We start from the raw sequence: 18,150 nt of genomic DNA on the forward strand, positions 1-18,150 counted from the left end.
ACCAACAGATTTATGCCATCAATGTAGACAGAGAAATTTAACATCCACCTTCAGTTTACCTGCTTTCTTTCCTAATGTGGAGTTTGTGGACAGTATAATGCAAGTGACCCTGTGCATGTATTGAATTTTGATTAGAATTTGAGCAAAGTTGCAGAATGTTGCTAATGCCAGTTATGTTGACATGCATTTTGCAACGTTAGCTGGTGATATTGTTAGAAGATTCTGTGTAATCTTCATGTTTGTGATAATTATGTTGCCTTTGGCTATTTGGGTAACATGGGCATGGTATCAGTAGCTTTTTAAGTATATTTGTGTTCCTTTACAAGAAGGCAGAAGGAAGTTAGAACAGAAACAAACTTTCAAAATAGGTTACTTTGTCAAAAAGAACTCTCTTTAACGATTTACATGTGAATCCTCAGACTTGCTGTAAGTTAAGAGCAACATTTTAGAGAAATATGTCACTTTTTAATAACTGAGTCTTGCGTGACCAAACTCTGTAGTGTCATGGAGATAGTAGAAACTGTAGGATAGTAGGAACTCTCTAGTGTCAGCTGGTTTTCGATACAGCTATGCATTGCTGAATGGAGGGCTTAGATGTATGTATTGATTGAGTTGCAGAGAGGGAAGCAGTTGCTTTCTAGCTTCTGCATCCTAATTAAATGGAGTGTCCCATTTATTCATGAGGCTAGAAGAATGAAGGAGCTTGTAGTCTGTCTCATTTCATGGTTACTGGGCTGGTTGAGGAATTCTTGGTATGCTGTAAAGCCAGCAAGCATTTGAGGAAACTGCTGAGCATCCTAACCCCATGTTATCTAATGTTAACTGTCTCCCTTCCCTTCAAATCAGCTTGAATCACTTTCCTCCTTGCAAAAAAAACTATTGAACTTGTTTCAAATGATTGCCTATCTCCATACTCCCCTCTGAAGTCCATGAATCTGTTGCTTTCCAAACCTGAGCTCCACTTCCTCCTTGCACCACATGGAAGCTCTTCCAGTCACATTACTGCCCCAGCCACATCACTGTCCCAGCCACATCACTGTCACAAATGACATCATTCTTGGCTAGGTCATGGCACATTCTCCTCTATTCTGTTCTAAAAACTGACTATATTATCCTCTTGCATCGCCCCTTCATTACCATCCATTGGAACTGCTGTCACTTGGGTCTGTCTGTCTAATTTTGGCCAGAGAATAGCCTGTGATGCTAATCTTCCTGCTTCCACATTGTTACCTCCAGGAATTCACAAGGGTTTATTTGCATAATGTCCTATGGTGGTATAATCCAAAGATTATGCATTCACGCTCGACATGGAGAGTGAAGTTCCAGATTTAGTGCTTGACCATTTTTCTCAACTCATTCACTGCTTCTAAACTGTCAGGCTACATTTCTTACTCTGCTCTCTGTGCCCTAACACGAAGTCATGTTCACGCATTAACCCTGAGTTTGCTGATCCATACTGGTTCCTCATACAAGAAAATCTTTATGAAAATTCTCAAGCTTCTTTTTGAATCAGTGATTTTATGTCTCTCTCTAACTTTCAACAGCCGTCCAAGGTCTTTGTGTTCTTCCGGTTGGTGACCATGACTTCACTTGCTCCAGAATAATGTCCCAAAATATCTTCATTTCTGTTTCAACAAAGAAAATTACAGCACAGGAACAGGCCCTTCAGCCCTCCAAGTCTGTGCCGATCGAGATCTTCTGTCTAAACCTGTCATGAGTTTTCTAAGGGTCTGTATCCCTTTGCTCCCTGCCCATCCATGTACCTGTCCAGATAGATCTTAAAAGACACTGTTGTGTCTGCGTCAACCACCTCTGCTGGCAACGCGTTCCAGGCACCCACCATCCTCTGCGTAAAGAACTTTCCACGCATACCTCCCATACACTTTCCTCCTCTCACTTTGAACTCATGACCCCTAGTAATTGAGTACCCCACTCTGGGGAAAAAGCTTCTTGCTATCCACCCTGTCTCTACCCCTCATGATTTTGTAGACCTCAATCTGGTCCCCCCTCAATCTCCGTCTTTCTAATGAAAATAATCCTAGTCTACTCAACCTTTCTTCATAGCTAGCACCCTCCATACCAGGCAACATCCTGGTAAACCTCCTCTGCACCCTCTCCAAAGCATCCACATCCTTTTGGTAATGTGGCAACCAGAACTGTACGCAGTACTCTAAACGTGGCCGAACCAAAGTCTTATACAACTGTAACATGACCTACCAATACCCCGTCCGATGAAGGAAAGCATGCCGTATACCTTCTTGACCACTCTGTCGACCTGCATTGCCACCTTCAGGGAACAATGGACCTGAACACCCAGATCTCTCTGTACATCAATTTTCCCTAGGACTTTTCCATTTACTGTATGGTTTGCTCTTGAATTAGATCTTCCAAAAGGCATCACCTTGCGTTTGCCCGGATTGATCTCTATCTGCCATTTATCTGCCCAACTCTCCAATCTATCTGTATTCTGCTGTAATCTGACAGTCCCCTTCACTATCTGCTACTCCACCAATCTTTGTGTCATCTGCAAACTTGCTAATCGGACCACCTATACCTTCCTCCAAATCATTTATGTATATCACAAACAACAGTGGTCCCAGCACAGATCCCTGTGGAACACCACTGGCCACAGGTCCCCAATCTGAGAAACTCCCATCCACCATTACTGTCTGCCTCCTGTTGCCTAGCCGTTTTTTTTTTATCCATCTAGTTAGCACACCCTAGACCCCATGCGACTTCACTTTCTCCATCAGCCTGCCATGGAGAACCTTACTGAACGCCTTACTGAAGTCCATGTATATGACAGCTACAGCCTTTCCCTCATCAATCAACTTTGTCACGTCCTCAAAGAATTCTATTAGGTTGATACGACATGACCTTCCTGCACAAAACCGTGTTATCTAGCACTGATAAGCCCATTTTCTTCCAAATGGGAATAGATCCTATCCCTCAGTATCTTCTCCAGCAGCTTCCCTACCACTGAAATCAGGCTCACTGGTAGATAATTACCTGGATTATCCCTGCTATCCTTCTTAAACAAGGGGACAACATTAGCAATTCTCCAGTCCTCCCGGATCTCACCTGGCATAGATCCCATCTGGACCTGGGTGCTTGTCCACCTTAATGCCTTTTAGGATACCCAACACTTCCTCCCTCCTTATCCCTCCTTCACTCTTCAAGATTCTTTGAAAGTTCATGCCAACTGTCTTATTTGCTCATTTGGCTCAGTGTTATGTTTGTTTAATGACACTTGTGTGATGCAACTTGGATTTTTGATTTTTTATTATTCGAGTGCAAATTGTTGAGCAATGAATGACTTGTCATTGGGACTAGTGAGAAATTGGGTTGAGTTAGGTTCAAGTTTCCATGCTGGATAATAAAAGGTTAGTATGAGTCACTTCTTTCTGGTAATGTTCTGAGAGTGAAGTGATTTGAAATACATGTGCTATTTGTCATTGAGTTAACTCTTTTGACTTTGTTCCTGTGGTGTGAAAATGAATTCTGTGATAAATAGAAACTCCAAAGTTGCAATTCTCGACTTGCTTTGGAAACTCTTAGGTTCCATATAAATGCACAGCTTTGCATATCATTAGATAATTCCACAATGCTATGTGGCCAGTGAATTATTCTGAAGTCATAGTTGCAAGCAAACTCTAGCCAGTTTATGCCCACTAAGGACTCAAAACCGTCAATGAACGAAATGAACAACTGACTTGTTTTTGGTGTTTTAAGGGATAAACATGAGCTAGAAATGTGAAGAAACTCCCTATAGTTCTTGTAGATCTTGAGATTCTTTGTTAGTCTGGATAGACACATGTATTAGTCTCTTTCAAACACTTCTTCAGTGTTGCACCAAGCCCATATTTTGTGTTAACTGGAAATGAGGATTCAACCCTGATGTTCTGACCAAGAGGAAAGATTGTGTCTAAGTAAGATGCCATTCAGTCATGGTGTTGAGATTTGTATTGTCAAACACCTGGCCAAAGATGGAAGCAAACTTGCCCTGTTGTAAATCACATGTATGTTGGAACAGGAGAAGTTATGCTATTCCTTATCCTTTCTTGCAAGGCCCTGTTAGAATGCAGATAGCCCGGCTTTTGCATTCTTTTCTATGTAGATAACCCATTCATAGATGGCCAAAGTGAGCAAAGTTTGTGCTTTTGACAATGAGCTCTTTAAGTCGATACTGGAGCAGATAACCAAAGACTTGGCCAAAGACTAAGTTTGAGGGAGCATTTGCAAACAGGTGAGAGACAGAACTTAATGGAATTCCAAAACTCAGGACTGTGGCAACTGCCAGTGTTGAAGCAGTTAGTCTGGAATTAAAATTCAGCCTCATAGATTAAGAACGGGATTCATATCAAGAGCAGAGGGCGAAGAACAGTGTCTGATTATTCGACAAATGATAAAATTCATTAAACAAGATTCACAACTGATGTTGTTAGATAGAAGTAGTAATTTTGCTAAGACTGGTGAATTTTGTTAACTGCACCTAATCAAGTTTCATTAGTCAAGTATAGTGGACTAAAATGTCTACAGTACCACTTTTTGAAAATCCTGATTTATGCACTGAGTTTGTAGACAGTTAAGCTAGTCTGAAAGTATGTCTAACTCAGTCTTTGCTCCAACTTATTGTACAGATTGTCTTCAGAATTAGTGTTGGATGGAACAGTGAGTGTTCAAACGTTGAGTTAGGTTTAAGCAATTGTCTCATTAATGCTGGTTGGAACAGAATTGTCCAAGATAATGTTGATGCATAGTTCATTGGAAATTTTGTAATTGCTTATTTTCTTGAAGATATCTTTTGATAGATGTGGAGTAGTTATGAAGATGGTATCATCTTGCTAACAGAAATGCAGTTTAATGCTTGCTGAAGTAATTAATCTAGATGCTTTGAATCCAAGCTGTGTCCACTTAGTAGAACTACGTTTCAGTACAGCATTCTATTTGTATAGCAGTCTTAAGGAAAGGAATTCTTAATGAAGAGCAAACATACATATGATGCGGTGCATGTTATTTGTACACGCTTTCTTTATTAGTTTCACTAGTCTTCAGTGTATTTGATAACTGATGTGTTGAGACCTTTGTGTTTTCAGCTGGAATGAATTTCTAAAGAAGGATAAATATTGAAGGGAAAGTGTCATCAACTTTATTTATGTTTTGGCTTTTGTGTGCAGTTTACTGGATGCCTGTGACAATCCTTAAAGTGGCTGTAATTTCTGTTATAAATATTTATTAAGATGTATTGTTTCCTATCTGTATTCTTGAGTATTTTTCTGAGCTTCACTGATCTGTTTTCTGTCCCATAACCTACTGAATGGTGTTAGGAAAAGTAGTTTTTTTTTAAAAAAGAGAGGTTTCAGTACATGCTGCATATGTTAGAAAAGGATTTAAAAAGTTGATGGACATTTCATAGTGTAACCTTGGTTCCAAAAGTAGTGATGTGCATTGAAAAGGAATGCAAAGCAATGTGTTGTTTAAGAATTTTGATAACTGCTAACAGTTATTGGCGACTGCAATTTTTAAAATCTGTTTCCTACTGAAAATAACGTGGCTGGTGGATGAGGAACATTTTAAGAGGTTGCATTTAGTGGTAATGCATCTGTAAAGGGCTGGTTCAGTGGACCAACGTTTTTTTAAAACCATCTGTCACTTTCATATTTGTGTCACTCCATAGGTGAGCAAGTCATCCAGCTAGTGGATAATAGATCTCTATATAGTCCAAAGTATATTGGAACCTCAAATCTGTGTTGAAATGCTTATGCTCTGATTCTATATCACTTTAAATTGTCCTGAGATTTGCTATCTATAAATATCAATTTGAATAGATATTTATAAAATTGGCTGCTAACCAGGATAAAAGCAATTCTCACCAGGCTTCATTATTGATCAAAAATTACTGTATTGTAACACAACTTTATCAAGAGCAAAGAACAGATTTCTAATAATCTTCTCTGCAACTATACCCCCTCAAAGCCTTCCAGTGACTCCATTTATATTCCCTGTCGACTTGGGAAAGCAACCAATGTACTCAAAGACTCTCCCACCCTGGTTATACTGTTTTCCACTGTCTTTGGGCAGAAGGTCGAATATATGTATGAACAGATTCAAGAACAGCTGCTTTTAGACTTCAGAATGGACCTCTCAAATGTTAATTCTAATCTCTGCACCTTCTCTGTGGCTGTAACACTGCATCCTGCACTCTGTTCTGCTACCTTGATGCACTTTGTATCCCTGACGCACTTTGCATGGTACAGTCTGCCTGTGTATCATGAAAAACAACACTGTATCTCAGTACAGGTAACAATAATAAATCAAACTCAAAACCCCAAATTCATGTACAAATAATTATGGTTAAGACTGACAAAGATAAATGATTTCTTATAATGTGGGTGGAAAAGAATATGGAATGGGAAAATAAAGTTCTGAAGATCAAAAGACCAGATCACTAGATGGGAATTTATTTTCTCATAGTAGTTGTGATTTTAGCAGTGTTAACGCCCTGTTCTCCTCAGGATTCCAGGCATCCTTCACTTTGATGGTTGGACGTAGATTTTTTATTGGAATTAATTCATTTAAGCGCCCTTATTTTTCTGTCTCTTCCTCGCACAGAGAACTGAATGCTTTCTGTCTGCCGGCTTTGGAAATTTTGCTCTCTTGACCTGGTGCTTTTTTTAAACATTCTGCAACTCAACTAATCAGATAGCTCTTGTCAGGAAGCATTTTTTTTGGGTCTCTTTGTGCCACTTAATCTCACTATTTCAAATAGCAATTTTATATTGCACAGTTCAAAAACAGTTGAGTTTCAAGCTGCAAAACGTGATTAACGATCCATTATAGTAGTCTAGTTTTCATATCAGTTCAAAAACAACCAAAAAAGTGCTTTCTCCCAAGACCGAGCTGTATAGATGTGATTTCAGGAGGACCCTGTAGACTGATTGTAGCTTAATGTCAGCATTTTCTTTTAAAGAGGAAATGTCCATTGATCTAGATTAAGGTCCAGTAGATCTTTTGGGTAGGGACCTGGAGTTGGTCAGGGCCCATTTCTGACCAGTATGGTTGAACAGCATTGCCAGGCTGTTAAAGTTTGCACATACCAATTTTAACAACTTAGTAATTATTCATTTACCTCCCCTAGAGAGGCGAGAGGAAGGCCTACAAAATATATTTATTAAACTATCAAAATGTTTATGCACTTATAATTGTGCAGTAATGAAAAGGAGAGCATATGAAATGTTTGATGTAACAATGAAAATGCCTGAAGAAATAAAGCTACACTGAAGTGCTGTCCAAATGAATGTACTTCCCTTCCTTTGAGTTAACTCTGTTTTACCCCGAAGGTTCATTTTCAAGACAAAGAATAGGGTAGCTGTTGTGCTTAACAAATTGACTGACTTAGCTATATAGGTGTAATAAAATCTGGCATGTTGAAAGGGATCCCAAGGGAGGCCATTCACACCAATTGGTAAAATTTACATGGTTGATAGCATGAAATTTCTGTGCTTGAAGTAAGGGTACCCTTTTTGATCAGCCATCGTTTAATGGCAACAGTGGTCTCTGCTCTTTAAGCAGGCAGCTAGCCTGTACGTATAATTCGAAGTAGACGGCTTATTATTAAAGGACTATTATGAAATTATTTAAACTGCATTTGCTGTACATGATATCAAAGGTTGTGCGAGACTTCCCCTTGTCTCTTGAGCCACTGAGCAGTATTTTCTCAGGTCACACGAGTTGTATGTTTGTTTCATTATTATGATGTACCTGTATGACCTTATGTTGAAGTCAGTAAGTCGATTTTATCAATGCTGTAAATTTAGAACTTGCTTTCCAAAATGGGCAGATACTAACATCTTCCATTCCTGCCATTGAGTAGCTTCCATTCCTGCCATTGAGTAACAACATGGACGGCTGACCAGTATACATAGATTCTGAGATTTTGGAGGGACTGTCAACACAGCTGTGAAGCTCAGTCTTTCACATCACCAATTGGAAAAGTTCACAGAAATTACAATGTAAGTTGATGGAGAGTCATTGGTGTAATTTTACACAATTGGTTTAGCACTCCCTATACTAGAATTACATTTGCACAGTTCCTTGTATTTTTAGCTCCTTCTTTGCTGTAAAAGCATGAAAGAATGGAATGCAATTAGGCTAATTTAACTGCAAGCACCCCAGATTGTACCGTGTCTTTTCTTGTAGACTTTGATTGACTCTTAACTAATTCCTGATTCTTCAAAGATGATCACCAAAATCTCTCCACTGTTCTGTGGCCTGACACTATGTTCAGACATGGGTTTTCAAGGGCACAGCTGCCTTCATAACTTTGTGTGTTTGAATTTTGACAATTAGTACAATTTCTTTAGTCTTTTTTTCCAGTTTTCTCCTCTCCATCTCACACTGCGCCCCCCCCCCCAAATTTCAAAAGGTGAGGAATTTCTGGAATGTGATCAGGAAATAATTTTCTTGATTGGTGGCTTTCCAAGCAAACAAGAAAGGAAACTGCATTAGATCTGATGAGTAATTAGAAAAATTGCACAAGTTTCAGAAGGAATGCATTTGGGAAACAGTGATCGAATTTTGAGCGGCGCTAGAAAAGAACGAGAAACAATCAAACATGAATGTACTCAGTCAGAAGACTAATTCCATTGAATTGAAAGAAGATCGTGGCTCAGATAGATTGGAATCTTTGAAAGTGCAGGGCAAGTTGCAATGTGTTGTTAAACAGATCTGTTTTTTTTAAAACCGGTTCATGAAGTTCAAAAGTAAGACAGTAATACTAAAACTTCATAAAATACCGGGATTCCAGATTGAATATTATGTTCCATCCTGTGCTTCATACATTAAGAATGATGATCTTAAGTGTCCGTAGATGATTTACTGGATCAATATCAGAGATGAAAGACTTCATTGGTGTGAAAAAACTGGATAGAGCAGGTTCCCTTCCTTTTGGAATAGGGAAGGGTAGGTGAAGATTTGAATTGGCTTTCAAAACTGTAAAGAGCTTTGCCCAATGGTAGAAGAGTTCATGACCAGGTATGTGGACCGAAGACAGTTGACAAAAGAATCAAAGACAATATCAGAGAGTCTTGTATGTATGTTATTGTGATTCTGCTGAGTCATAGGAGCAGAATCCATTTTCAAGAAGGTGTTGGATAAAAACGTCAAAGGGCTAAGTTTTGGTGCTATGGGGAAAAAGAGAGGGCAATGAGTCTATTTGAATGTGACCTTCCAAGACCAGGCATGATGTACTGAATATCCTCCATTTGTGCTATATCATTTTAAGATTCTTGGAAGTGACATAACTATTTGTGTCTACTTCATATTTCTGCTGATCATTCTTGTCAACTAGAAAAGACATTCTTGAATGTTGGCCAGTTGTGGTCATTGCGGTCATGATCCATAGGACTAGGGAGAATTGGAATTAACTTGCAGCATTCATCAGTACCCTTGCTAAAGCTTGCACAATCTTTTGATAATATGGAATGAAATGATTGAATAACTAAACTATTTTTGGTGTTTCATAGAAGTCTGGGAATTATAAATCATAATGTTTAAGGACAGTCTGGATTCCCAAGAACCTGAAAATCTTCAGTAATAGAACAACAGGAAATGACTTGTGAACATAACATTTATTTGAAAAATAATTTCTGCAGTAAGTTGATGCATATCTTTGTACTTGACATAAAGACTTGTCTGCATGGCACAGGTTTGAGAACAATGAAAATTAATTGCATGGCTGAAATTAGACAGGGTAGTATGAATTCACCTAAGCATAGTTTTGCCTTGTAATTTCGCAGCAGTAGGACAGTATGGTTTGGTAGATGGGGGTCCTTTGCTGAATGTTACCCCAGTCACCAAAATAAAACAACAGCAAGATTATAACCTTCAATATTTAACTATTAAAATTCACACATTTAATTTTAAATATGTGACAGTGTTTTTCAACAATGTTGGGAAATATTATTTTACTCAGTGGCTTCACTGAGCCACATGGTATGCGTGTTGTGACACTTTCAAAATCTGGCCATGTGATTGAGACTGCAACTTGCAGATAATTATCAAAATGGTTCTGCCTTTTCAGCATCAGATTAGAGAAGAGCCATGCCAAGAGAAAGTTGGAATGGTCTACACTCAGGCTACTCCCTGGCCACACTCCTCCAGTTGTTACATAACCTCCCTCCTCCAGTTTCTGATCTTTCAAAATGGTACCCTAATTGATGTAACCCTGTCACTTAAATGTTCAACCTTCTTCCCTGCCAATAAACGTGAGCAAAGGGGGAAAAAAATGCGCACTTAAGGCAGACGCTAAGGCTGACTGAATAGATCTTGTCCACTCTTCTCCAAATGAACTGTGAACAGGGGCGGAATTGGGGAAAAAAAAGCATGTATCATACAGTTCACAGAGCCAGCCTGAGAGTGTTTTTGCTTCACAGTTGCCATTATAGTCTTAGAGCTCGCAAACCACCGCCCCCCCCGCCAAAAAAAAATGTGATCACACAATCACGATGAATGGTCAGGTCTTCCAGATCCCTTTCTCAAGCCAGGAACTTGACACTTACTTAGATTTTTGTATAGGTTCTGTTGCAGCTGAATTTTTTATTGTCCCTGAAGTTGTCTAATAGTCGCCTTAAAGAAGAAAATGTTGTCAAAGCTTTCCGCTTAACAATTCCATTCAGATGCTGACAGAACTGCTGTACATAGTCCCATTGTATTTATGGAAAAAGCGCTAAGTCAGACAAAGCAACATAAGTGAGCAAAGTAGGAATTTAGTGCTGAAAGATGTTGAGGCAATTTGAATTAAATAACAATCAATAGTTGCATTTGTTGTACTTGCTACTTTTATACTTTGAATTAACTGCACTTGCATTTTGGGCCTAGGTTTTGAGCCAAAGCTGTTACACTTATTTGTTTCAAGCAAGTTTCCTTCACATTGATGAGATCTTGTCTTAACTCTTATGATTTGTTTTATTGTGATAAACATTTTTGCCTGGTATTGTTAATTGTTTGTTCAGTATCGTTGCTATTGTAGTGATTATAAAAATTCGGATCTTTATTTCCAGAAGATGTGTAAAATGCAATCTGTTCAAAACTGATATATTGAAGTTTTGACACATTCCAAACAACCAAGACAGTGATAGCTTTTAAAAATGTCCTGTGCCTCTAAAGATTAATTAGGAGTTGCTCATTGTCATTGTGCACGATGTATGCATTGATGGCAGAGGTGGACATTTAACCAAGTTCTTGACTCTGAATTCAGCAATTTTAATTGTGATGTGTTACTAATTTGAAAGCAGTATTTTTGAAAGCAGCTTGGTTGGACTTGGTTAACTTTAGAAAGTACATAGGACTCCTCAATCACGACTTGAATTTGCTTTGGGCCTTTAATATTAACTATTTCTGAGCTGCTTCATGCAGACTTAGATAAAATTTGTCGCTGTGCCACTTAACGAATGTACGAACATGGTACAAGAATAGGCCACTTGGCCTTTCAAACCTGTGCTGCCACTCGATAAGATTATGGTTGAGCTGATTTAAACTTTGACTCTTCATTCCTCCCCACGCCCAATAATCTTTCATCCCCTTGGTAATCAAGAATCTATCTACCTCTGCATTAAAAATATTTAAAGATTCTGCACCCACTGCCTTTTGAAGAACAGAATTCTAAAGACACTTGATCATCTGAAAGGGGGAAGAAGTGTTTTCTTGTCTCTGTTTTAAATGGGTGTGATCCTTTTTTAACACTACGGCCACTAATCCTAGATTCACACATGAAGAATGCACTTTCAATGTCCACCCAGTCAAATCCAGTTAGGTCTCATTAAGGTGATCAGGGTAGTTGATTTAAAGATTGGTCAGAGGCTTTAATGAGTCTCTGAAAGAAGAGGATGTTCTAGAGAAGTTATAGATTGAATTCCAGAGCATAAATCCATGGCAAAGGAAGTTGTGTTTACTGGTGAGAGAGTCATGGCAATTGGAACGCACAAGAAGCTAAACATCAGTACGCATCGATTTTTTACATGATGCATGTATCTCTAGGCAGGTCAAATCAGATCATCATTTTCTTTGATTTGTTAATAAAATATGTAGTCCATTATAACTTTTTGTCTTAATTGCTTATGGTTTGAATAGTTTGGAAGAAAGCTTCTCAAAAAGAGTGCCCCATTATGTCCTGTTTTCCCAGGGAAAGTGCTAATTTCTTCTTTTGAGTTAGAGGCAATGTTGAATGTTTGAAAAGGGTTTCATTGACGCTGTACACTCTGTGTATGAATTCCAAAGCACAACACAGGGATTCCATTTGTATGAGCAAACCTATGTATGTAGTATTGAAAAAAAACACTAATTCAGTCTTTTTACACAACGTTTTGTTGGTATTGGACTATGGTCCACTGAGGCAAAAGTTTGCCATTAATGATCCTTTCTCTTTCAAAGATGTCATGTAATTTTAATAAATACAGACTGCAGTCAAGAAGTGTTACAGGATTACTCTATATATAGGTAGTGTTATTGCAGGTAGGGGAATGTTTGTTAGTGCAAACTGAATAGGCCCAGGATTTCTTTCTTAAAAACATTTTCAGGGTTTGAGCCACACAATAATGTTAAAGCTTGACTTATAGCATGCTTACAGATGATAATCAGTGTGAAAACTATTTCTCTCTCTATAGTGTGTGAAGCTACTTTCAACAAAGAATTAAGCTCAGCAGTTGAATCTTTAGTTAATCCAGCTTTAAAATGAAAGTGTGAAGCATCACTGCTTTGTAAAATCATAGCATCTGACCTGCTTAGGAATTGAAGGCCCCACTATCTTAGAAACTTCTGTTCTAGTTAAATAACTATTGAACTAAACTGTTCATTGGCATGTTCATGTTTGTCAGCAAGACTGAAATAGTAAATAATACTTGTGAATTAAATAACTTGCAGATGCTCTATTACTGATTATTTCCTTTTGTTAAATTCCTTTAGCATGCAAAAAAACCCCCTATGCAATGGCAGTTTTGAAATTTTGTAAATTGTTGAAAAGAACATGACTGAAACTACATTTAATGTTAGTACTTTGATTGCACTTTCATTTCTTATTGCTGACAATGTGCTCGATACTGTTCTTTTACGTACTACAAGTGCTCGTGGAAGAGCAAAACTCAATTCTTGTAATGCTCAATAATTTCAGCTGAAGTTAAAATTGTATATAATTAGAAATTAAAGAGCACTCCAATCTTATTCAGTGCCATCTATAATCTTATTCTTTACTCATCGTCTGTTTCCTTTTACTTCCTTGTTCCATGTCCTATTACCATATCTGTTTCCCTACATGTTCTTTATCTCTTTATTTTAAATATGCTGGTAGGGCTCTTGTTGTTCAGTGGTTGTGTCCCTGCTACTGAACCAGGAGGCCTGGGTTCAAGTCCCATAGCATGAACAAATGAGTCACAAAGCCTTCAGGGTAAGTGAGTGCAAGGGCAATTGGTGAGCATTCAGGCCTGGTGTAAATGAAGGTACAAATGATGAGTGGGGACACACCCAGTGGCAGCTTCTACCTGTTTCTCTATTCAGTGAGAGATCATGGCTGGTCTTCAATCAAACTCAAAGAGTTAGTTTTTTTAAATTCATTCACAGGACAAAGGCATTGCTGATTAGGCCAGCATTTATCAGCCATCCCAAATTGCCCAGAGGGCAGTTAAGAGTCAGCTACATTGCTGTGGCTGTGGAGTCGCATGTAGGCCAGACCAGGTAAGGATAGCAGTTTCCTTCCCTAAAGGATGTTAGTGAAGTAAATGTTTTTTTTCTGTAAATTGATATTGCTATCATGGTCATTATTAGCGTCTTAATTCCAAAGTTGTCATTGAATTCAAGTTCCACCAATTTCTGTGGCAGGATATGAACTCAACCCCGGAAAATTACCTGGGTCTCTCTGATACAGTCTAGAGATACTTCCACCAGGCTGTTGGCATATCCCCCTCTAAAGTTGTAGAGAAAGTATGTGTGGCAGTTATTTTCCAAACTTCCGATTATTCTAGAATGTTTCCAATGAACTGGATGACAGCAAATCTAACACCACTATTTAGAACAGGAGGGAGAGAGAAGACATGCAATGGCAGGCAAATTAGTCTGAAAGCAATCATCAGGAAATGCTGAAACCAGGTATTAAGGACGTCTGAAAATGCTCTTGGGAAGTCTTGTTGATCAAAGTAAACATATTCGTATAGAATAGAAACGGTCAGACTATTTGGTCCAACCAGCCCATGCTGAATGCAATCCCAAACTAAACTAGCCCCACCTGCCTGCTGCTGGCCCATATTCAATCAAACCATTCTTATTCATGTATCCAGCCAATTGTCTTTTAAGCATTGTAATTGTACCCACATTGACCACTTCCTCATGAAGTCCATTCCACATGCAAACCACCCTCTCTAAAAAGACAAATCTGCCCCCATGTCTTTTTTTAAAAATCTCTCTCCTCTCACCTTAAAAATATGCCCACTTGCCTTGAAATTCCCTGTCATAGGAAAAGACAGGTGCCACCAACTCTATCTATACTTGTCATTTTTTCTATGAACTTTTATCAGGTCACCGCTCAAACTCCTATGCTCAAGTGAAGTAAAATCTCAGCCTATCCAACCTTTTGTTATAACTCAAACCTTCCACACCTGGCAACAACCTGGTAAATCATAAACATGTTTGTGCAAGGCAATTAAGTTCGACAAATTCAATAGTTTTTAAAGATGGAACAAGTAAGGGAGTCAAAGAGAACCAGTAAGTGGAATATCCATGGATTTCCACAAGGACATTATGCAAGATAATGGCTCGGATCTAGACCTGTACTGATGAGAGGGAAAGTGTTGCGGATGCAACCTGTCCTCCATGTCACACCATTGTCACCATGAACTATATTACCATTCCTTCATTAGTGGTCAAAAGTTTGGGAATCTCTCCCTAAGAGCTCTGTGTTCCTTTACCATGTGACCAGTAATATTTTAAGAAGGAAGCTCACGTCATCTTCTAAAAGGAATTGGGAATGAGCAATAATTGCTGGCCAGCAATAGAGAAGGATATTGATGTGTGTGAGGGAAAGAAAAAATAAAATGGATAAAGAATATACTGGAAAGAAGTAGAAAGGACTTGGAGAAAAATCCGTGATAAGCCTTTGAAAAACAAGAAGGGAGAAGGGAAGGTGTTGGGTACTTGAGTGCCTTGCCAGCTGGAATGGTTCTTTATTCCTTGCCTTGGTTGTGTTGACTGGGACTATGAGAATCATCTGAGGTTAGGGAATATCTTGTTGATTTACAGGGGTGTTGGGAGTGAAGAAAACCCAAGGAGAGAACCAAGCTGGTGAAACTTTACTGCTCTGAGTGGATAAAAATGGTGCAGCGTCAATGTCAATCTGAACGAAGTATAGATTATTGGGTGAATTGAAAGTTGAGGTGAGAGAGGAATTAGTGGAGGTGGCTGGTAATATCAGTTTATAGTGGGCCCTGGTGAAATTGTGGATGAGAGAAAGAAGAGTCGGCTTAGGAAGTAGAAGGACAACAAGGGCGTATTGTATTGTAGATTGCTCAGAGACATGCCAGAATGAAAATGGCTGCTGAGGACCTTTTGGTGAATTGGAACCAAGTCCTCAAAAGAAACTGGCAGTCAAAGCATTCTGAACATTATAATCAGGATGATACACAGCTTTTAATTGTACAGATAATTTAGCAATTGGAAAATACTTTGTAAGACCTTTGTGTTTAGAGAGTTTAAATATCAGTAAGCATATTACCAGATTGTTTCATTCCATTGTTCAAAATCAAGGATTTGTCCGGCACAAAGCATGAAATATAGTGCCAGTGTTCAAACGAAGCAATATGCAAACATGTTCATGTGAATTATGAAGCGTTGTGGAAGGAATTGAATTGGTTTGCAATGATTTAAGCATGCAGCTTGCCATTGCCTTAGCATGGTCAAGTAGAGATGGACACTAATGTTGGTCTGGCCTAGAAATGAAAAAAGAAAAAATTGGTGTAGTGACCTTTTAGCATATCATGAACCAATTGCTGGTGAATGTTATGTTTGATACTTAGGATAATGTTTTGTCAGTAATTGACTTAGCCCAACTTTTAATTGGTGGGGGTGGGGTGTCACTGCTGGAACTGTTACCCCTGTAAACCAAGAGACGGGGGCTTAAGAAACTAGATTTCCTGAATGAACAGGCTTGTTTTGTTTTTGTACTCCAGAAAAACATATTGTATCATACACAACTGAGGGTGCCATTTGAAAGCGAGGGCGCAGGAATGTTTCTAATCTTGGGTGAAAAATATATAACTATGAATTTTGTGTTTTCTGGCAATCTATGGTTGCTTTGCTCAATGCAAAATTTTATTAGTTTATCTATATAATCCAAGTACCTCATGCTGTGGGTGACTTCAAGCTAAGAGAGGTGGGTAGCGGCTGATTAGATAGAAGCAGTAGCTACTTTTGAGCTAATAACCAATTCATAAGAGGCAAGTATTGTGCAAACTGTGCCTGTACTGGCTTAATATGATCAAATTGACGCAATGAATACAGTATAGCCAGTTAGAAAAAATATAAATTAGAAGCAATGCTTCAGTCCAATAGATATCTCTGAGAAAATGGGTCAAAGACTTGAATTTGTGAAACTTAAAAACCAATATCCACACTGATTTGAAACGTACTTCAGGATACCGAGGAAAGAAAGCCCGATCCTATAATTAGAACAGGTAACGGAGCAATGTTCTGATATATCAAAATGTGAAGCTGGATGAACACAGCAGGCCAAGCAGCATCTTAGGAGCACAAAAGCTGATGTTTCAGGCCTAATAGGATGAAGATGAAGATCCTAAGATCCTGCTTGGCCTGCTGTGTTTATCCAGCTCCACACTTTGTCTCGGATTCTCCAGCATCTGCAGCTCCGATTATCTCTGATACAATGTTCTGATATATGATCGTTGTTAAGCAGAGTTCTCCTTGTCTGCATGCATTTTTTAATCTTGTGTTTGATTTGATTTTAATCTTGCACTTGTGTAAAGAAAATAGAGATATAATTATAACTACGTGTTCAGATGCAGAAAAAGAAATCTGTTTTAAAGGGATGTCTGTTACTTTGGTTTGTATGTACTTCTGTGCAACAATTATCTGTGAAAGCTTTGAATAGGCTGGAAAGGGAGATGTCTGTGAAAATAAAACTGGTCTGTGTTGGACTGTGGTCAATATGACAAAGTATGTGTACACAGCCGGGAGTATGGAGTAGTAGGGATGTTTGCATGTATATATTTAGTGTATATTTGCATTCTTGTGACACCCCTCAAAGGTGTGATTCTTTGAAGATGTTATATGTCAGAGGGTAAGGAACTATGGCTGACTAAAATAACTATTGTTTTTAAGTTAACTGCACTGATTTCCGCAGATGCAATGACTAAAGTGGCCTAGTCCTGTTCCATTTGTAGGAAGAGATGCATTTCATAATCCAGCAAGATAAGATTATTTAACCAAATAATTGAAAGCAGTTAGCTGTACATAAATCTGTCCATTCCTGTGGCAGGAGATGGCAGTTCCTCTGAGTTCTGAGTTTTTGGGTTTATCAGGCCATTTGAATATATCCCCCTTTTCTGTTTCTGGAATGGGACTTATTGGAGCTTCCACTCCTCTGCCACTTCCCAGAACAGAGAGAGATCTCTTGCCTTGTGGGCTGTCTGGAATATAGACATGCTTCACCCCCACTGAAGGCTCCAGTCTCTAAACCCCAGTCATGTGCTTGATAGCCTGTCTGGTTGTGTAACACCACATGTCCTACCTCCCTGTTCTCTGATCTCGCTCCATCGATGTGCTACACAGACCATAAATCCTCAATTTCTTTATCTTCCTACATTGTTTGAGTTTCAAGTTAGCCTGACCCCATTAAATCACAGTTAACTGACTTCTGTTCTGTTTGTCATCTTCCATTTTAACGTAAGTAAGACAAAGCATAGTATCCTGGTACATCAGAAAAGGTCCTTGGTGAGAGACTGATAGAGATATTGGGAATGCAAACTGTAAAAATTATAGCTATATGATGAGAATAACCTGAGAATAATACTCCACAGGAAAGACTTCAAGTGTCACCATGTTGGGGAATTTAAATTTGATGTCTTAAATTTGGACTAAAAAGAGCTAGTACCA

Source organism: Stegostoma tigrinum, chromosome 12, assembly GCF_030684315.1.
Source record: "Stegostoma tigrinum isolate sSteTig4 chromosome 12, sSteTig4.hap1, whole genome shotgun sequence".
NCBI classification, from domain to species: Eukaryota; Metazoa; Chordata; class Chondrichthyes; order Orectolobiformes; family Stegostomatidae; genus Stegostoma; species Stegostoma tigrinum.